This window comes from Petaurus breviceps, unplaced genomic scaffold (genome assembly GCF_028583685.1).
Source record: "Petaurus breviceps papuanus isolate PSGF00001 unplaced genomic scaffold, PetGlider_PUasm1.0 174, whole genome shotgun sequence".
Lineage (NCBI taxonomy): Eukaryota > Metazoa > Chordata > Mammalia > Diprotodontia > Petauridae > Petaurus > Petaurus breviceps.
Window position 1 is genome coordinate 51,948,953 of NW_027185761.1, and position 22,117 is coordinate 51,971,069.

General features: G+C 41.2%; 1 protein-coding gene across 4 annotated transcripts in view; it reads left to right on the top strand.

Moving 5' to 3' along the window:
- The window catches only part of CADPS (calcium dependent secretion activator), a 567,121-nt gene that overhangs the window by 994 nt on the left and 544,010 nt on the right, over nucleotides 1–22,117 (top strand). The window lies entirely within an intron of this gene.

Here is a 22,117-nt window from a genome sequence, read left to right on the forward strand (position 1 = left end):
GGCCGGAGAGCGAGCGAGCCAGAGAACCGGGGGGCCGGAGAGCGAGCCAGCCAAGGAGTTAGAGGGCCAGTGAGTGAGCGAGCGAGTCAGAGGACCGGAGCCAGCGGGGCACTGGAGGAGAAAGGGCCAGTGCTGAGGGTGGTCGGCGGCGGCCACGGCGGCACAATGGGCAGCCCGCGCCGCCGCCCCCTGACCCGGACCGGCCCGGGGAGGCCCCCGCTCCCAAGGGCTCACGCAGCCCCTTCCCCAGAGGGAGGGCCGGGGCGGGGCGGGTCTAGAGGGCCAGGAGAGGGAGCCGAGTTGGGGGGCCTTGGCGGGGCGGGGCTCGGGGTGGGCTTCGAGCTCCCCTCTTTGTTGGCTGACCAAGGGCTCCGGGTGGGTGACTAGCCTGCAGCCTACAGAGCCCGGAGCCAGGGCACCCTCCGGACCGGAGAGGCCTGCTTGGGGTGCACCGACTGGGTTCAGAGTGGAAAGAATACGGAAGCCCGGGAGGGGCAGGGGGCGCAGGCTGGCGATGCGCGGCAAGCCAAACCCTCCGGGGAAAGGGAAAGTGAGTGAGTCTCCTGAGACTTCGTCAGACAATCGGCCCAGGGGACTGGCGGGCGGTGGGGGCGGTGACGGATAACCCATCCCTCCAGCCCCCTGCCCTTCCCCATCCCAACAGATCGCTGGTGGGCGAGCTGGGACTGAGGAGCTCGGTACTAGGCGTCCTCCCTGGGCCGGGGCACGCCCTCTGCTCCCTCCCTCCAGCCCTCTCTTCTCGCTCGACAAACCCTAGCCGTGCCTTTCTTCCTCTGTCTCCTCCTCTCCTCTCCCAAGGTGACTTCGCCGCCACCTCCTGGCCCGACTAGGTCGCAGAGGCCCAGCAGCCTGCGGCTCCCGCTCCCCCGAGAGCAGCTGCGCCGAGCCTCCCAATTATGGCATCAAAAGCATCTTATGTGCCAGGCCAAGCAAGGCTGAACCAGCTGTGGGCTGGCTGCCTTTGAGAGAAGACAATCGCCACCCCGGCTGCTGCCCACCTGCTTTGATTTATCTCCTCAGAGAGAGGGAGGGAAAAGTTGAGAGGCTGAGAGAGAGACAGACAGACACACAGACAGAGACACAGAGACAGACAGAGGCACAGAGAGAGACACAGAGAGAAAGACAGAGAGACAGAGAGAGAAGCAGAGAGTTTAGCTGGGAGCCAAGACAGAGGAAGGGGTGGCTATTACTAGCGCCTTGTTCTTTTTCCTTTCTGGGGCAGAGTGAGGAAATAAGGATAACCTATGAGCCCTTGGAAACAAATGATTAGGTGGAGGAAATAAGCCAGTGGTTTCAATCAGGTCAAGGTTGTGACCAACTCCTAAAAGCAAATTAATTACAAAGTATCCGTGGTTTGAAGCTGAATTGTTTCCACAGTCATTTTTGTTTTCTGATTTTACCCACTCCATTCTTCACTGCCCCAATATTAGTTAGATTTATTCGAATATGCACTCCCATCTGTCCTAATGATTCCCAGCCCCACCCCACCCAACCCCCACTTTCACTGGAGACTTGATTAGAAACTCAGCCACTTACCTAAAGATACTGAAGAGGCTGGATTTTTCCCCCAGCAGGGTTTGCCATTCTTCAGTGCAAATCTCAATGCCTAGAGGACTGAATAGTTAAGTCCAAGAGGGAACCTCCCAAGACCGTGTTTAAGGGTCTTCTAACTCTCTTGGTGTCCCAGAAGATTTGCACAATTTCTGACTACAAAGTCCAGCTCCCTAAGACCCTAAGCTACTCTGGCCTTTCAGCACTTAGCCACTTAAAAAAAAAATGCATTTACCATTTGAAAAATAGGAAGCTGTTTGAATCTTTGTTCCCAACTCTGACATTGACAATGTTCACTGTGAACCAGACAGCAAAACAAAGTACAACCTTCTAGAGTTTCCCATAGGGCATTTGTTGTTGTTATTATTGTGATTCAAATACTCTCCTCCATGCTTTGCTAATATTCCTTGCCAAGAAGGATCCTGGATTTCCAGGTTTAACTTGCAATGATAGACTGTCAAGTATCTCACATGTCCTTAAAAATGCATCACCAGCATTCAGTGATGTGTAACAGTCCAGAACAAAGGAACAGAAGAGCACCAGTACTATATCTACACTGCACTGGGTTTAAAATATGGACTCATATAAATATTAAAAGGATACTCTTATCTCAGCCAGCTAAGAGATCAGACCAGATAGTAGAGTTGAAATGAAGCCATTTGCCACAGAGATTCAGTACTGTTCCGTTCAATACATATGAGTTGCCTTCCTTACTCATTAAAGCAAGATCATGTTACAAGGACTGTCTGAAACAATTGAAGGTTTTCACCAAGTTCATTAAAAAGTGGTATTTTTGAAGAGAGGGATAGTTCTGTTTTTACAAATGACCTTTACATCTAGAGAAACTCCTGGGTATATTGACAAAATTGACATTTGTTCAAGCTATTTTTAGTCATTGTAGTATATAGATGCTAGGTGACTATGATAGCACAGTACCAACTAACCAATTGTCTGGGAGTAAAAAGAAAAAAGAAAAATGTGTCTGCTTTTAGCACCTGAGGGAGACAGCCTACTGTGACAACAGATTTATTTTTTGGTTTTGTTCAAGAAAGTGGGTGATTTGTTTTTCTTTTTCAAGCTAGTGACTTCCTGACTTTGACAGAAAAAAAAAATAAAGACTGTGATACTTGGAAGGAAAGGAAAAGAAGGAGAAAAGGAGGGAGGCAGAAAAAAGGAAGGAAGGAGAGAAGAAAGTGAGAGAAAGGAAGGAAGGAAGGAATGGAGAAGGGAGGGAGAAAGAATGAAGAGACAAAGCTTAATAAGAATTTATTATGTTCCAGGAATTATGCTAAGTGCTGGAGATACACAGAAAGGCAGGCAAAAGACAGTTCCTGCTCTCAAAAAGTTCACCATCTCATGGGGTAGGGAGGGGTGGTGTTGGAGAAAACATGAAAACAATTATGTATAAACAAAATATATGCAGTATAAATTGGAGATGATCAACAAAAGCATTCAGGATGATCAGGAAAGATTTCTAGCAGAAAGTGGGATTCCAGCTGAGACTTGAAGGAAGCCTGGGAAACCAAGAGGTAGAGATAAGGTGGGAGAGTTTTCCAGGCATGGGGAATAGCAAGTGAAAGTGCCCATGGCCTCTGGTTGATGAACAAGACACCCAGTTATTAGTGGCTTGAGTAGTATAAGATGGGAGAGCAAGGTAGAAGAAAACTAGAAAAGTGGGAGGGGCCTGAGTTATAACAGGCTTTGAAAGCCAAACAGAGGACTCTATATTGATCCTGAAGTTTATTGATTAAGAGAGTAACGGGGTCAGACTTGCACTCTAGAGAGATCAATTTAACAGCTGAGTGGGGGATGGACTGAAGCACAGAGACCAACTAGCACGTAATTACAATAGTTCGGTTTTGACATGAGGTACTGGATCAGGGCTATGTCAGAAGAGAGAAGGTGAAGGTAGTGTATACTAGAGATGCAAAAAGACAAGACTTAACAACAGATTGGATATGAGAGCAGTATAAGAGAGAGTGTAGAGATAAGGATGGCACTTAGGTGGTAAGATGAGGTGACTAGGTGGATGCTGGTACCCTAGACATTAATAGGCAAGCTCAGAAGAAACGGAGGGCTTGGGAGGGAAAGATTATGAGTTTAGTTTCACAAGTGTTGAATTTAATATACCAATGGGACATCCAATGCCAATTGACTGGGGACAAAAAATAAAAATAAATGTGTCTACTTTTAGCATATGAGGGAGAAAGGTCACTGTGATTGCACACGTTGCTTTCTTTCAAGAAAGTAGATGATTTATTGAACTGTCTATAAGCAGTTGGAGATACAAAACTAGAGATCTGGAGAGGTTATGTCCAAATAAAATGGTCTAAGAATCAACAGGATAGAAATGATAATTGCATACATTGAAACTGATGAGATTGCTAAGTGAAATAGAATAAAAGAAGAGGACCTGGGACAGAGTCCTGGGAAACCCCTATCTTTAATGGATGCAACCGGGATGAAGATCCAGCAAAAGAAACTGAGAAGGACTGGTGACACAAGAGGAGAAGCAGGATAGTGTCACAGAGAGAAGAGAATAGCAAGAAGGGCCAAATTATTTTTGTTTACATTGAAGAGGTAACCTGGCTCAGGGGCTAAGTATTCTCCTAGCAGTCTAGATTTAAGATAGCTTTCAAATCCAGGCTCTGACATTTAACTGTCTGACCCCGAGTTTGTCACATAATGTCTTTGTACCTTAAGTTTCTCCTTAGAACTTATTGACTTATACATGGAAGGGTTATGATTTGTTGTTGTGGGGAGGGGGGAGGTCTCACAGTTACAAAAATCATAGATGATTGACATATTTTATAGTATAGTTACTTATAGACTAAACTCCTGTGATGAGGCCAAGAGTAGCATAGCACTGAATAGATGCTGAATATATTCTAGGTGAGCTGATTCATTCGGAATTTTTCTAAAACCAGGCTTTAAAACACACACACACACACACACACACACACACACACACACACCACAATAAGCATATTTTGTTACTTGCAGACACATTCATTTGTATTTTTTTTTGTTTTTTTATAAATGAGTTACAAATTTTCTCCACGTTTTTCAATACCCACCGCCCCAAAATAGCAGTCCCACAGGATATTCCCTCCTCCAATCTGTTCTCTCCCATATTTTCTCCCAAACCCCTTTTGACTTTTCCAGTGGATATCTATGCCCCAGTGCCTGTATATCTTATTTCCCAATTACACATAAAATAGTATTAATAATAGTATGTATGTATGTATGTATGTATATATATATATATATATATATATATATATATATATATATTTGATTTTAAAACTTTAATTCCAGATTCATTCCCTTCCTCCCTTGTCACCCACCCTTACTGGGAAGATAAGCAGTTCAGTATAGGTTGTACATGTGCGGCTAATGCAAACAATAACATAGTAGATATATTGTAAAAGACTGACTATATTTCACCTCTTAATTTCACCTTTTAAGTATCATCCCTTCCTGTTAAATTGGTCCTATGCCCTCTATCTATGTATACCTGTAAACATGTATACACACATTCACATATGTATTCATATGCCCATATACCCTCATATATAGACATATGTGTATATATTTCTATTCCCTTCAACTACTGAGAAAAGTTTCAAAGGTTGCAATCATTGTTTTTCCATGTAGGAATGTTAATAGTTCAACTTTGATAACTTCCTTATGATTTCTTTTCCCTGTTTACCTTCTCATGCTTCTCTTGCTTCTTGTATCTGAATGTCAAATTTTCTATTCAACTCTGCGTTTTTCAGCAAGAATGCTTGAAAGTCCTCTATTCCACTGAATGACGATATTTTCCCCTGAAACATGATACTCAGTTTTGCTGGGTAGGTGACTCTTGGTTTTAATCCCAGTTTCTTTGACCTCTGGAATATCATATTCCAAGCCCTTCGATCCCTCAGTGTAGAAGCTGCAAGATCCTGGGTTATCCTGATTGTGTTTCCACAATATTCAAATTGTTTCTTCCTGGCTGCTTGTAACATTCTCTCCTTAATCTGGGAATTCTGGAACCTGGCTATAACATTCCTAGGAGTTTTCTTTTTGGGATCTTTTTCAGGAGGTGATCAGTGGATTCTTTCAACTCTATTTTACCCTCTGGTTCTAAAACATCAGGGCAGTTTTCTTTGAGGACTTCCTGGAGGATTATTTCTAGGTTCTTACTTTGATCATGTCTTTCAGGTAGTCCAATAATTTTTTAAATTATCTCTCCTGGATCTATTTTCCAGTTAAGTGGTTTTTCCCATGAGGTATTTCATATTGCCTTCTATTCTGTCATTTGTTTGGATCTGTTTAACATCTTGATTTCTCATAAAGTCATTAGCTTCCATTTGCTCCAATCTAATTCTGAAGCAATGATTCTCCTCAGTGAGCTTTTGAGATTCTTTTTCCATCTGGCAAATTCGGCTTTTTAAGGCATTCTTCTCCTCATTGCCCTTTTGAGCCTCTTTTGCCATTTGAGTTAGTCTTTTTTTTAAGGTATGATTTTCCTCAGTCAGGCTGTTGACTCTCATTTCATAATTTTCTTGCATCGTTCTCATTTCTCTTCCCAATTTTTCCTCCACTTCTCTTATCTGCTTCTTAAGGTCCTCTATGGCCTGTAACCAGCTCATATTTTCCTTTGAAGTTTTTGGTGCAGGAGTTCTGACTTCACTGTCTTCCTCCTGTTCCATACTTTGCTCCTTTTTGTCCCCAAAATAGGAGTCTAATGTTGAAATCTTCTATCTGCTTTGTTTCCTTTGCCTGGTCATGTCCTCCCTCAGTCACTTGACCCCTGGGCTTTTTGCCACAGTAGGATTCTGCCACCAGACAGGGGAGCTTTCGTCCCAAACGCTGGGGTTTTCTCAGCTGCTGGATATATTAGTTGGGTGCCCTCTCTGAGGTCTCCACATGCTCTGGCAAGCTGGACACACACCCCAGAACCTCTACCCTAGATTGCAATCCAGATCCATGAAGGTTAAAGCAAGTGCAATTACCCCTCAGACTGGTGCTTGGTCCCCCTACACTCTGCAGGCCAGGAGCTGAAGCTGCCAGTGGTGCTGGCTGGCTGTGCCTGGTCACAGCAGCTTCTCGGCCTGGGGGCAAAAGCCACTCACTCCCACTTACTGGGTCCCGAAGTCTAGACTGCACTTACCTCTCACTTTTCTTCACATCTATGTGTTGATAAATCTGGAAATGGCCACAGCTGCTGCTGATCTGGAGTCCCTCTGGCTGGTGGCTAGTCAGGCCTGCCCTGGGGCTAAAACCTTGGAGTGGGGCTGGGCTTCGCTCCCAGAGAGCTGTGGTGGCCGATTCCTGCCAGCCTGCCGGGCTGTCCTCAATGGGAGGTTAGCTTCTCTGTGTCATTTTGTGGGTTCTGCAGCTCCAAAGTTTTTTCAGAGTCCCCTTTTTACATGGATTGGGAAAGGTGGAAGCTGGAACATCAGGGAGGTCCTGCTTCTACTCCGCCATCCTGACTCCACCCCCCACATTCATTTGTATTTCTATAAAATTGAAAGTCATGATTTCATCAATGTAGTATCTCTTAGTCTTAGGGACTTAACTATTACAAGATTAAGGGGCTTGTCTATCTATCTATGACCACACAGCTAGTGTGTATCAAAGCCAGGACTTAGACACGGGGTTTTCTGATTTCATGGCCCACCTTCATCTACCTCTTTCTACTCCCCACTTCACAATGTTGCCCCTTAAGGATGAGACAGGATGATTTCTGGCAATGAAGAGTGTCCACAAGACTGTCACAGTATATTTTGCAATGAGCCATTTGTACACAGAATTTTTAGAATATCTGTTCTGTCATCTTTTCTTGGAGTAAAGTTTACATGAAAAAGATCATAGGAACATAGGAGCTAAAGATCATAGATCTTTAGTTGGAAAGAACCTGAGATGCCAAGTTCAATTCCCTCATATTATACTTGAGTAAACTGAACCCCAGGGAGATGAAATTACTTACTGGAGGTAACACAAGTAATAAATGTCCAAGGTTGAATTTGAACCCAGGTCCCCTGCATCCCTAACAGTATCAATTGATAGACTGTATGATGTAGTCCTAAATTGTTTTGATTTGACTAGCTCTTTACTGAGCTTTGTAGAAAAGAGGGACTAAGACAAAACTAGTATGCAGTGGGGTGTGGTCTGTTTCATTCAAAGGATGTAAGGGCTAGACCAAGGTCTCCAGAAAGTTCAAGTCACTCATTTCTAATCTATTCAGACCAACCATCAGCATGAAAATGATGCCAACTTTAACACTGAGTCAGTGTTTAGAGAAGTTTTGTATTTATTCATTTGCTCATTTTACTTGGCTAATTGGTAGTGACTCAAAACCATCTACCTTTCAAAAGACTCAAGAATCACTGGTTCTTAACATACACATATGGTGTATATATATATTACACACACACACACACACACACACACACACACACGTAAATAACAGTGATTCATCCACTCAGATGATCTCTGAGGTCTTTGCTCTTCCATAAGATTTTAAATACTACCCAACCAAAGCAACCTATGATTTCATTGATAACCTTTGGAAGAACTAGATGACTATTAAACTAACAAAAATAGGTGAACATTTACACAGCACTTTAAGATTTGCTAAGTGCTCTATGGCTGAGCAAACTGAGGCTGCAGGAGGTTAAGAGATTTGTCTAAAGTCATCCAGCTAGCCAAGTCTCAAGCAAATCTTACTGACTCCCTTCCCCGGGGCATTGTTGTTTTCAGTCATTTCAGTCATGTCTGGCTCTTTGTGACCCCATTTGCGGTTTTCTTGAAAAAGGTACTGGAATGATTTGCCATTTCCTTGTGCACCTCATTTTATAGATGAGGAAGCTGAGGCAAACTGGGTTAAGTGACTTGCCCAGGGTCATTCAGCTAGTAAGTGCCTGAGACCAGATTTGAACTCAGGAAGACTCATCTTCATGAATCCAGGCCTGATGCTTTACCTACTATATCTCTTAGATGTCCCTTCACCAGGAGCAAACTAGAATCATTTAAGTTCACTCTTTGGCACTTTTCCCCAATGCCTACACCCAGTTGTTACAGTTTTTTGTTAGTACGATTTCCTTCCCCCTCTTTGCATTTCTGTCATATATGCTTTATTTTTCTGTGTACATGATGTAATCCCCACCACCCAGTAGAATGTAAACTTGTTGGAGGCAAGGACTATTTCCTTTTCTGTCTTGGTATACCTAGCAAGGTGTCTGGCATATGATAGGGGTTTAACAAATACTTGTTGAGTTGAACCAAATTTAACTGAATTCAATCTCCCTGATGTAATAGATAGGCACCAATATGCCCTGGTACAAGAGATATTTTGAGACTGAGGCATATCAAAGCGTAATGAGAAAAACGTTTGCCTCATTGCACACCTGGAATAGCCGGGTACTTTCCTGGAGCTGCACGGAGAACAAAGGAAATTACATTCTTCAAGAATTACAAACATCCATTGGATTCATGAGTCAACTTTTTTTTCCTCAGTAATGAAAGATCCTATTTCTAGAGATCAAATCAAATACAATCTCCAAAGCAGCTATAATTTAGGGAAGTTTAGTAGTTTTGTAGATGACAGACAAGAAAGTGACAACACATTAATGGAATTAACTTTTCTAGGAGATTCAAGATGGACCAAGATATGTTTTCCCAAATGAGGGCATCAGCCCACAATTACTTATTGGTTTTACTAAGTATTTTGTTAAGTCAGACCGTGGGGACATATAGAGAAATAAAAATCAGTCCCAGACTTCAAAGAACTTACATTCTATCCAAGAGAACTGAAATCCACTCCTGATTCAGCATTCATTAGCTCTGTGACCTTGCAACACTTGCTATGTTTAATCCCAGCTCCCCCATAAAATGAGGGACTTGAGGTAGAGAATCTATTCTTATGACCTTGTCAGTCCAATCATTCTATCTTGCTTTGATCTTACAGGAGAACCCCCAAACTCACCCTGAGGTAACAAAGTTGAGAAGCCTTTCCTGGACCTTGGATTTTAGTTACTAGAGGGAACCCTCTTTACAAGTGCAGATCTACACCTGCTCAGAAACTAATAGTCATAGAGTTGTCTCAGGAACCCTAAGGCTCGAATGGCTTGCTTGCCCAGAACCAAAGTAGACTTTGAGGGCAAGACCTGAACTCAGGTTTTCCTGCTTCTGAGGCCAATTTTCTATTTCTTCCTTCAATGCCTGTAGCAAATTGCCAGAAGAAACCCCAGTGCTTTTATCCATTATTGCTTTTATCTTTTGTTGTTTTTCTTCATGGTGCTGTAGAAGACATGACTTCAAGCCTATGGAAGATTATCACCTATGGCACACTGGGCAAATAACTTAACCTGAAAATGTTAAAAGTGAACATGTCACTTTAACTTTCTGAGACTCAGTTTCCTTACCTGTAAGATAAGGTAGTTGGACTTACCATTACTTCTTAGGTAAGCACTCTTCTAGCTTTAAGTCTATGATTTGTTGTTGGCAGCTAGGTGACCCATTGGATAGAACCCTGGGCTTAGAATCAGGAAGACTCATTTTCATGAGTTCAAATCTGGCCTCAGACACTTATTGGCTGTGTGACTCTGGGTGAGTCAATTAACCCTGTTTGTCACAGTTCTTCATCTGCAAAATGAATTGGAGAAGAAAATGGCAAACTAGCCCAGAATCTTTACCAAGAAAACCAAAAATGGAGTCACAAAGAGTTGGACACAGCTAAAATGACTACACTGTATATGATCCCATGCCCCCGTGTGGGCATGCTTTCTTGCTAGCCTCTTTGTGACCTACTCTATCCATGACTGCCTAGTGTTAGGGCTGATAGTTGAGTTTAGAGTTAGGCCTTAAGTGGCCTAAGATTAGGGATTCAGTCTATGGGTAGAGTCAATATCAGAGTCTAGGATCAGGCAATGAAAAGCAAAAGCAGCAAAGAGAAAGATGAACATTATTAAATAAAACATTAACCCAAACAAAACAAAGTCAGTAATATACATATCACTGTCTCTATTTTTACACTAAGGATATGTTAACTCGGGGAAAGTTACATGACTTGTCTAGGGTCGCATAGGTACTAAATGGCAGGACTGGGGTTCAAAATTAGGTTTCCTGATCCCAGTCCAGCCCCTCTCCCACTTAATTTTGAAGAAAATAAAATGTACTTTCATTGTGGAATTCTACTTCTTTCTTACCCAAGAAAAAAGAACTAGAATTGACTCTCCAGTTTAATTCCTTTTAACTTAATGATCATGGAAAAGTAAGAGGTTATAAAAGTAGACCGTTACTTTATGCCAGGGTTTTTTTTTTAATCTTTTCTGTGTCCTTCATCCCTTTGAAAGTCTGGTCAATCTTGTGAACAGTTTCTTAGAATGATACTCTTAAATAAATAGAATATACACAATTTAAAAGGAAACTAAACATTCTGAAATAGTTATCAATTTCAAAAAATATATTTACAGAAGCCATATTAAGAATTCCTGTTAATTCTCATTACTCTTAAAAACTGAAGGACACAAGAGTAAACTGATAATGTATCAATGCCATTTCAACAGTCTACTCACATGAAGCAGTGAATTTCTAAGTTAATGTGAAGCAATAGACAGACAAATCCTGATTTCCAATAAATTTGACTCTTTGTTTCCATCCCTACCTGAAAATTATCCAGGGACAAAATAGGGTACCATTGGAGAACCATGTTGTTATTTGCAAACCATTGCCAGGGGAACTAACCACCAAACTTTGTTGAAAGCACAAAATTCTACACAATTCTTGCAGAGGAGAAGGCCTTTAGATTCCTGATGAAATAATGACCTTTTGGTGCCAATGTCAAGCACACGGTCCATGGAACCAGGCCATTGAAATCTAGTTTGAGGGTCTACTTTGGTGTTTCCCTGAATGATACAAATCAATTCTACATACCTTCATTAAGATGCCACTATAAGCAAGAGACCACTGAGGAGATGAAGAAAACAATAAAACAATCTTTGCTCTCAGGGAGATTATTTATATTCATTCTACTGGGGAAGGAGAAATAAAACACAGAATTAGAGATTTAGAGTAAGAAAGGACCTTAGATGAGGATCTTATGGATGAGGAAACTGAGGCGCAGTGAGATTATGTGAGATGGTCATACATAAGTAAACACAATGGATATACAAAATAGGTCATTTTAGTGGATTATTATCTGGGATGGGTAGGTGTTCGGAAAATCATTTTGTAAATGTTGGCAACTAAACTCTACTTTTGTATCAGTTAGGAATTCTAGAAAGAGACGAGAAAGAAGTGTGTTCCGGACAACGGAGATCACTTATGCAAATGTACAGAGTCAGAGCAGAGATCACTTAAATGGGGTAGTAATTGTATATATCGTGAAAAGTGATCATGTCTAACTCTGTGACCCTGGTCATGTCATTTAACCTCTATGACCACTAGTTTCATCTGCAAAAGGGAGATAACTATACTTGTACTATACACCTTGCTGCAAGAAAAGTGGTCTATAAACCTTCCAATGCTACATGAATGTGCATGGTCATGGTAAAAGCTAGGAAACAAATACCATTCTCAATGTGGTGGGTAGGTGGCGCAGGGGGCAGAGCACTAGTCCTGGAGGCAGGAAGACCTGGGTTCAAATGTGGCCTCAGACATTTAACTACCTGTGTGATGCGGAGTAAATCACTTAAAATCTGGCTTCCTCATCTATTCATTGAGAGTAATAGTAACACCTACCTCCTAGGGTTGTGGGGAGGATTAAAGGAAATTCTAGTCATAGCACAGTGCCTGGCACTGTGGGTTCTGTGTAAGTGTTGCTGATTATTAGTATTTTTACCATTCATTTACCGATGTCATATATTGACCCTTGCATGAGTTCAGAAGAGGGAAAGATCACCATAGCCTGGAATCATTAGGGACGACTTCAGGCAGAGCTGACATTTCAACTGGACTTTAAAAGTTCCATAGGGAGGGGGCAGCCAGGTGGCTCAATGAGTAAGAACACCGGCTCCAGTGTTGGGATGACCTGGGGATCAAATCCGGGCTCTGACACTTAGCACCACACCCAGAAATAACTGGCCGTGTAACCTTGAGCAAGTTACTTTACCCTGATTGCTCCATAGGGTTCAGATAGTAACAAATAAGGAAGTAGGGGGGCCACACAATTATGGGGAACTGAATACGGAAAGGGACAGAGATGGAAATTCAGAAGGTAGATTTGAAAGACCTGACAGATAGCCTTATGGACTTGAAAGAGCACTGAATTTGGAGTCCAGGGACCTGCATTTGAATTCGGGTCTCCTACTTTACCTATGAGACCCTGGACAAGTCAATTAAATTCTTAACTGCTCCATTATTTTTTTTTCATGATAAGCAAAGTGGCATAGCAGAAGACTTACACCAGTCTTGGTATAAGAAAGACTAAGGTTCAAGTCCTGCCTTTGACACATACTAATTGTGTGGGCAAGTCATTTAACATTTCCATGCCCTAAGAAAATTTCCTTGATTCTCTATTATACATCAGATACTAATTGGCATCAGTGGAGAGAATGTCCAAGGCAGTAGTGCCCACATGGGTGAAATCACAGGCAAAGACAAAAAACATGAAAAGAAAAGAGAATAAACATTTATATAACTTCCACTATGTCCCAGGCACTGTGTTAAGTGCTTTTTACAGATATTATATAATTTGATCTTTACAACAATGCTGTGAGGTGGGTGCTATTACTATTCTCATTTTATAGCTGAAGAAACTGAGGCAAGCAGAGGTTAAGTGACTTGCCCAGAGACACACAGCTGGTAAGTGTCTGAGGTTGACTTCCTGATTCCGGTTCAGTGCTCTAGCCATGGCCTCTGCCAGTTTCCTATTAATTCCAGCAGCTTCTTGGCTTGTCCTTCATAATCTTTCTTGACTACAGCCACATCCGTGCCAGAGAAGCAGAAATGTAAACAAACAAGCAGAAGTAGAAACGTTCAGCCTGAGCATATGAAAAGGTTCAAGCAGGGGAAAATAGTGTAAGATGAGTTGAATGCCAGCCTGAAGAGGATGGACTTTATTCTTTAGGCAGCAGGTATTCATTTTAAGTTTCTGAATAATAAAGGGACCACAAAGCACACCAAATTTGGAAGCCCAAGCCCTGAGTTTGAATCTCAGCTCTGTTCCTTATACTGTGTGGGAGTTTGGGTAAAGCACTTCATTAAGTCTCAGTTTTCTCAACTGTAAGATGATAGGGTCAAAATATCCTTTTTAAATTTTTTAACTTTTTTTAACCATTTATATGTTTATGTGTGTATTGTAATATATGTATATGTCTGTGTGTGATGTGCTCTTCAATTTTTTTTAAATTTTTAATTAAATTTAATTTTTTAATTTTTTACATTCACTTAAAAATTCTGAGTTCCAAAATTTTGTCCATGCTCCCTCCAGCCCCTCCCCCTCATTGAAAAGGCAGGTAATATGATACCCATTAGGCATATGAAGTCATGGAAAATGTATGTCCATATTAGCAATGCTGCAAAAAAAAAAAAAACAAGAAAAATAAAGAGTTAAAAAATCTGCTTCAATTTACACTCAGAATTCATCAGTTTCTCTAGAAGTAGATAACATTTTTCATCATGGGTTCTTATCTTGGATAATTGTCTCAATCAGAGTAGCCAAGTCTTTCACAGTTGATCATCCTTACAGTATTGCTATTTCTGTGTACAATGTTCTGCTGGGTCTACTCACTTCACTTTGCATCAGGTCATGTAAGTCTTCCCAGGTTTTTCTGAAACTTCATCATTCCTTTAAAGCACAATACTATTGTATCAGTATCATATCACAATTTGTTCAGCCATTACCCAATTGATGAGAGTCCCTTCAACTTCCGATTCTTTGCCACCACTTAAAGAGTTCCATAAACATGTTTGTACACATAAGTCCTTTTCCTTCTCTTTGATCTTTTTGAGATAAAGACTCAGTAATGGTACCAGTGGATCAAAGTTTTGTCACCCTTTATGCATAATATCAATTTGTTCTCCAGAATGGTTAGATCAGGTTTCCCACTCTACCAATGATGCATCAGTGTGTCTATTTTCTCACATCCCCTGCAATATTTGACATTTTCCTTTTCTGTCATGTTAACTAATCTGACAGGTATGGGGTGGTGCCTCAGTTATAATTGCAATTCTCTAATTGTTAGTGGTTTATGGTATTTTTTCACATGGCTATTGATAGCTTTGATTTTTTCTTCTAAAAACTACTTGTTCATATCATTTGACCATCTGTCAATTGGGGAATGGCTCTTAATTTCATTAATTTGATTCAGTTCCCTGTATATTTGAGAAATTAGGTTTTTATTAGAGAAACTTGATGTAAAATTTCCCCTAGTTTCCTGCCTTCCTTCTAATCTTGGCTGGTTTGGTTTCATTTGTGCAAAATCTTTTAAATTTAATGTAATCAAAATTATCTATTTTACCTCCCATGATCCTAGCTACGCATTGTTCATAAACTGTTCTCTTATCCATAAATCTAACAGGTATTTTTTTCATGGTCTTATAATTTGCTTATGGCATCACTCTTTATGTCTAAACCATCTGCCCATTTTGACCTTATCTTGGCATATGGTATGAGATGTTTGTTTATGCCTATTTTCAGTCAGACTGTTTTCCAATTTTCTCAGCCGTTTTTGTTGAATACTGAGTTTTTGCCTCTAAAGCTTGGCTCTTTGGTTTTGTCAAATACTAGATAACTATGGTCATTTGTAGCATCCTTTCTACCTCCAATTTCTATGATCTAATAAACTACAACAATGGGTCTAGAATGGTTTAATGGTAGGAGAAGGCAAAACAACTGACCTCATTTTCTTTTTTAAGGAGGAATTTTAGCAACTTAAATAAAAATAACACAGAAATAAAGAAATTTGTTGAGTAATTGTAATGACAAATCTTGTCAACAAAGAACTCATCTCCCTCCTATCATAGAAAGGTGAGTGACTACCAGGGCATACATTATCAGGTGGCAGTTGTTGTGCTGGTCAGTTTTCCTTTAACATTTTCCTTTGTTACAAGGAGTAGTTCATTTGAAGGAGGTAGGGATGGGAGTATCTATCCTAAAAAGTCTGTGATGTCACAACAAAGGTCAATAAAACTTTTTTTAATATGAGGGATTAGACTTAAAGTTTTTACTTGGCACAAAAAAAAATATCCTTAGAGGGGAAGTTTTGTGAGAAGTTTTAACAAATGAATGAAAAGAATGACTAATGAATAATAAGAAATGCCTTGAATCAATGGTTCAAGATTATTTAGAATAATTGCTCATCCTTATCCTTTCTTTTATTAGAATTGCTTCAGAGAGTATTATTGTTCATTTTTATTTTTCAAAATTCTTCAAAATGCAAAACCCGCTTAAATTGCAACCGATTCTAGCAACCTATGATGAAGCACTAAGATTAGATGGTCAATTAATATTTATTAAGCACCTACTATGTGTTAGGTACCAACTAAGCGATGGGGACACAATGAAAGACAAAAGGAGTCCTGGCTGTCTAGGAGCTCACAGACCATAAACACTAATAACCTGGGTGTGAGTAGTTCTAGAATGTAAGAACACTCTGTTCTGACTGATAGCTGCCCACGGAAATTTGGGTGGATCCTGGTCTAACCCCAGAGGCCCAGGCTCTGAGGTCCATACTACAAGCCTAAACTGGTGCTAGTTCCCCTGGCAAGTTCATAGGGAACATATATTCTGATCTGCATGGGTAAAGTAGCTTGCTGACCACACATCTGAAATCATTAGATGTGAATTGGGCTCCCCAAGTTTCCCTGGTTTTCCAGGAAACCCGGTGCCAAGCTAGAATAAGCTCTTATTTCTTTATCAAAATAAGGTTTTCTTGATCTTTATACCTGAATGTTGCCTGGGAAAACATCATCTAGCTGGGCCATAGGTATGTATGCCAAAGGCTACCAGAACTTTGGCAATTGATACTTGTTGACATGACTAATGCAGAGATGGGTTTTCCAAAGCTATTTTAAGTGTTTGAAAATGTGCAAATGATGCTTTCTCCAAAATAATTATGGCTCTCATTCTTATAGCATGGGAAGGTTTATAGAGAAATGACTTTTCTTACAACAATCTCCTAAAATAGATATTATGACAATCATTGTCCCCACCTTTAGAAAGGAGAAAAAGGAGGATTAGAAGGATTAAATCATTTTGCTGTGGATACAAAGGTAGTAAGTGCCAAAGGAAAGTCTGGCTTCAACTTACTGGGCCAGAAGAACCAATGGAACAGGTGCCAAGAGTGGCCTCTCTCCTCTAATCCTCCTGCTAATATCTTCCTTCTCTTCCCTCTCCCCATCCTGACTAGACATTGACCTATCCTCTAATCTCTCGACTTTTCAAGGAAACCTAGAATCCTTGTTCTACATATACCCTTGGGCTCACTCTCCCCTTCCCAATGGTGGTAGGCTAGGCCCTTCCAGGTCCCCCACTTTTGGGGGGTCACAATCCCTAATTAAGCAAAAAGTTATCACTTTTTTTTTAAAGCAATCGGGGTTAAGAAACTTGCTCAAAGTTACACAGCCAGTTATTTCTGGGTGTGGTGCTGAGTATCTGAGCCCAGATTTGATCCCCAGGTCATCCCGACACTGGAGCTGATGCTCTTACTTGGTGTGCTACCTGGATGCCCCAAAAGTTATCACTTATAATGCTTTTGGTAAAATGGGAGGCCATCAAGTGATACCAGTTGCCTTACACTGCACTTCAGGTCCTCTGCACCTCTCCACCATCTCTGATTCTATTTCCTACAAACTCTCTAACCCTGCCTATTTACCTGCCAGTTAATCCCAAGGACCCCAGGCCTTTCCATCCACCTTGCCACTGGGTCCCTTGGACTTCGAGGCAGTCTGTCTACCCTGCAAATAACCACTCCCATGCTTGTGTCCCCTAGTTAGGGTAAAAACTCCATGAGAATAGAGACTTTTACAATTTGTATCCAAGTAAGCTGCTAATATGTGCTCTTTAAAATTTCATTCATTCATTCCAGCAGTTGCTTCATAACTTCCAGTCAAACTGGACAACTTGCTGCTTGGTATTTCCTGTACAGGACTTTCCATACATATTCCATGTCTGTGCCTTTGCACAAACTCTCCCAAATATCTGAAATGTTCTTCCTCCTCACCTATGTCTTTTAGAACCATGAGCTCCATTTACAGCCTTAGCTTATCATCTCCTATATATGTGCATGTATGTATGTGTATGTATGTATGTATAGCCATACATGTAGATGTATGTATGTGCACACACATATGTATATTTCCCATTTGCTTATTTGTGTATATATTATTTCTTCCAGTTGAATACAAGCTCCTTGAGGGCAAGAAGCAGTTTGGGATTTTTCTGTATTTCCGGTAGCCCAGCACCCCCACATGATGACTGCCACATGCTCAATCAAGCCTCCCAGTACTCTTTGCCCAGTATTCTGCTGCCTCTTCAGGAGGGCTTCTTTGCTTGGGACCCTAGCCTTTTCTCTAGCATTTTCTCAAATACCACACCAGGCCTATAAAGAAAGGTTTTCCATGGGGGCCACAAAACAAATGCAGCCTCATTGGATCAGTCTCAGTTTTTAGCTTAGCCATGAAGGGGGTCATGGTGAAGGGACACTTTTTCTACTGAATGTAATTGGCCAGTGTGATGGATTGGCAAGGCGAGCAGACACTCTTTCTGGCTATTAACGTTTTTCACTTCCTTTAATTGACCAAAATTTGTTTCCACTCTCACCCCTGAGCAGCAGTTCTTAACCATCAGGTAGGCACTGTTTTCATCAAAGAAGGCATTTTCAGCTTTTTCCCCCTCCCCCAACTCTATAGGCTGGGAGCTAAGAGCTATATTTTTGTCAATATTCAATTAGGGTTTGGATCAGCATGCTCTGTAGGCTCTTGCAGAGGCTAAGATTCAGTGACTTGCTCCAAATTCCATTTGCTTGTGCCCAGAAAATAATCCATCATCTTTTTTTTTTTTTTTTGGCCTCCCTGTGTAATGTGGTACTGCTGCAGAGCAGGTTAAATATTGTGCCAAATTAACAGTATCTGTTTTCTTTCACATGACCTGACAACAACAACAGCAGTGGAAATCAGGAAAGGGGCCTTGGACTGGAAGACCCAGCTCTTCCTTGCAAGGATTGTGCTTGGGGGAGGGAGGAGGGCAGAATGGGTGGAGCTTCCTGAGCCTGGGCCTTCTCTGATACTAGTTCTACTTGTTTCAGCTTTGTGGCCTCATCTAGAAGCTTTTCTGAAAAGCTTTCTGCAGCCTTTAGCCCATGAGGTTTCCATTTGATTTCATTGTGCTCCATATCTAGTTTTTATATATCTACCTTTACTACAGATAGGTAGTTTCAGCACACATATTCTCATACTCACACACACACACACACACACACACACACACACTCACACGCACACTCACACCTGCCAAATACTTAACTAAAAGGACTTTTGTTATTTTTAAATTCTCAATCCCAGCTGGAGATAAAGCAACCGACAAGCCCTTATAATGTACCAGATTCTAGTGGAAGCCGTAGAAATGAAAGAAACCCCAGAAAACAGTCCCTCCCCTCAAGAAGCCCACATTCCAAAGGGAGAAACAATATGTAAAATATCAGAACGCATGTTGTTAATATTCAGTTGTTTTTCACTTGGGGGTTTTCTTGGCAAAGATCCTGGAGCGGTTTGCCATTTCTTCTCCTCATTTTACACATGAGGAAACTGAGGCAAACAGGGTGAAGTGACTTGCCCAGGGTCACACAGCTAGTAAGTGTCTGAGGCCAGATTTGAAAACAGGTCTGTCTGACTCCAGACCGTGCTCTGTCTAATGTGCCACCCATGTTATAATAATCTGCAGATCAAAGACCATTTTGTTGTTTCTTTATTTCATGGGTTGCTATGGCCAAAGATTTTTTCAAGTAGTTAGCTTACTGGAGAAGGACCCTACAGGGTTAGGAGAAGGTTGGGAGGGGCCCCACCAGACTGTTGAGAAGCATTTAAGTGATGTCAAGGACAATAGTTGCACAGGACGGATAGACTTGGATTGGTTGTGATCTGTATCACCACACTGAGGAAATCATAGACCCCTTGGTAGATCCATATATTTACCTCAGAGCATTATTACATAGATCAAGTGAGATCATATACGTAAAGCACCTTTTAAACTTTCAAGGGCAAGATAGACAGTCAGTTCACAAGTATTTACATTAAATACTACGAAATGCTAGGTACTGTGCTAAGACCTGGTGATACAAAGAAATCAAGACTAGTCCCTTCTCTTAAAGAGTCCCCATTTTAATGGAGGAGACAATATGTAAGTAAATAAGTCCATCCAAGATAGATATAGAGTAAATGAAACGCAATCTTGGAGGGGAAGGTACTAGCAATTGGAATGAGTCTGTGTGGTAGGGCAAGGGTGAAAAAGGCCTCTTAAGCTGTTTCAGAAGAAGCCAGGGAAATGAAGAGAGGTTCTTGTTCTCATCCTATGAAATTATTGCCCATGTACTTACATAAATCCATCAGAAAGTGTCTACCCAATGCCCTAGAGACCTTCCTCTAAGTCAACCAGGATTTCATGGATACTGGTGACTCATTTGGCCATCAATCTCTAATCCCTTGCTCTTACTACACTGCAGTTAATATTTATTTAGTACTTACTCTGTGTAAGCCCAGGATTCTAAGATGCTTCTGCTTCTTACTTCTGTGAGGTAGTCCATCCCAGACAAGAGGCACTGGCAGTTGAGAGGGAATGTTATGGACTAGGGGACAGCTAGCAGATTTATTATGTTTGTACAGAGAGTGAGTGAAATAAGATCACAGATCTGGAACTATATGTTACCTTAGAGGTCAAGTCCAGCCCCCTCATTTTACACAGGAAGAAACTGAGGCACAGAGTGCTTAAGTGACTTGCTATGGGATACTGTAGCAGCAAGCACCCCAAGCGTCCTCAGGGTTTGCTGCCACCACAGGTTCTTGGATCTGCTTTGTTAAAGGAAAGCAACTCAAAATGGGTTAACAAGCTTACTTTAATCAGTCAAACATTACCTCGTTCAGGGAAAAAAGGTCAGCACCCCGAACGTCAAAGTACACAGGCAGAAGTATCAAGACAGAAACAGATCAAGTAGACAGCTTTCCAAACTGTCCAACCATTACATCCATACCAAATCAACATCTGGGTTTCAACATCTGGGTTTTTCAAAGCCGGGGGGGTCTGGACAATGGCTTCCCAGAATCCAGATCAAATCACAGAACACTTCTCAAAGTGAGCCCCAAAACAAAGCCTCACATAAGGGCTTATATAGCCTTCTCCTGGCTCAGAAAATGTAACAACCTTATTGACTCACTGGCCAATCAAGAAGTATCTACTGAAAAACAAGCCTCCCACCCCAGGCTCCAGGTGCACTTTAGCCTAGGGGCAGGGAAGATCTTTAAAATTTACATTCCCATTACAGATACACAGCTTATAAGTGTCAGAGGTAGGATTAGAGCCCAAATCTTCCTTATTCTGAGTCCAGTGTCCTACTCACTAAACCATGCTGCCATAGAACCCACCCAGCATTGCCCCCAAATGGTCCATGTTCCAAAATTGTCTTCCCTACCCCTCCAGACCCTTCATTGTTGCTAATCTCAGATAGGTGGAAATTGGTCAAATTATACAGTTAAATCTTTTAAGTCTGTAGACAACCAATGGGATGGTATGGGGTTGGGATTCTAAAAGAATGCTTTACACTTGCTTTACACTAAAATCTGTGAATTTTTTATACCAAAATTTACCCTGAAGAATACAAAATTCTTAAGGACAAGAATTGTTGTCCTTTTGATCTTTGTTTTGCCAGGTTCTGGGAGCAGTTTACACATAGTAGGTGCTTAATTAATGTCTGATCAATTGAATTAGGCTGAATTACCCAACTCAGTTCATTCTGTCAGAGAACAGCAGGTAAGGTGGCATAAAGTCTCTAAGCATATCCTCCCTGCCAGCAGGCTGTCAACCACTGATGGCAACATCCTCCAAGTCTGTATTTGTTTCCCAGGGTTCCATTTGAGGTTAATGAGAGTGCCCCCACATGAGAGAATTTACAGCCTAAATCTAAGCTCTTATGGATTGGAAACTCCAGAATGAAATTCATTGTACCCCAAAAAGAACAGTCCATACATGGCCTAGAAGGATCCTTATGCAGTCATCACCATCATCATTTTACCATAATAAGAGAAAAATAACTACCATTTCTCCAGCACTAAGTATGTGACTGACACATTGTTAATTGCTTTACAATTGGGATCTCATTTGATCTACAGATTATTGGCCCCACTCCCCACCTGAAATTCTCTTTGAGTTTGACACAACTGGTCTGGCCAGTTTTCTGAGGCCAAAGGTTGTCGAGAAAGTGCTTATCTGTAGTGACAGGAGTAGATTCTTCATATCAATGAAATCACAGGTCTAGTCTTTATCTTTTTATTACCGTTTTTATTAACTGACATATGTACATATTACCTTCCCCTATAGAGCTGTAAGCTCCTTGAAAGCAGGGAC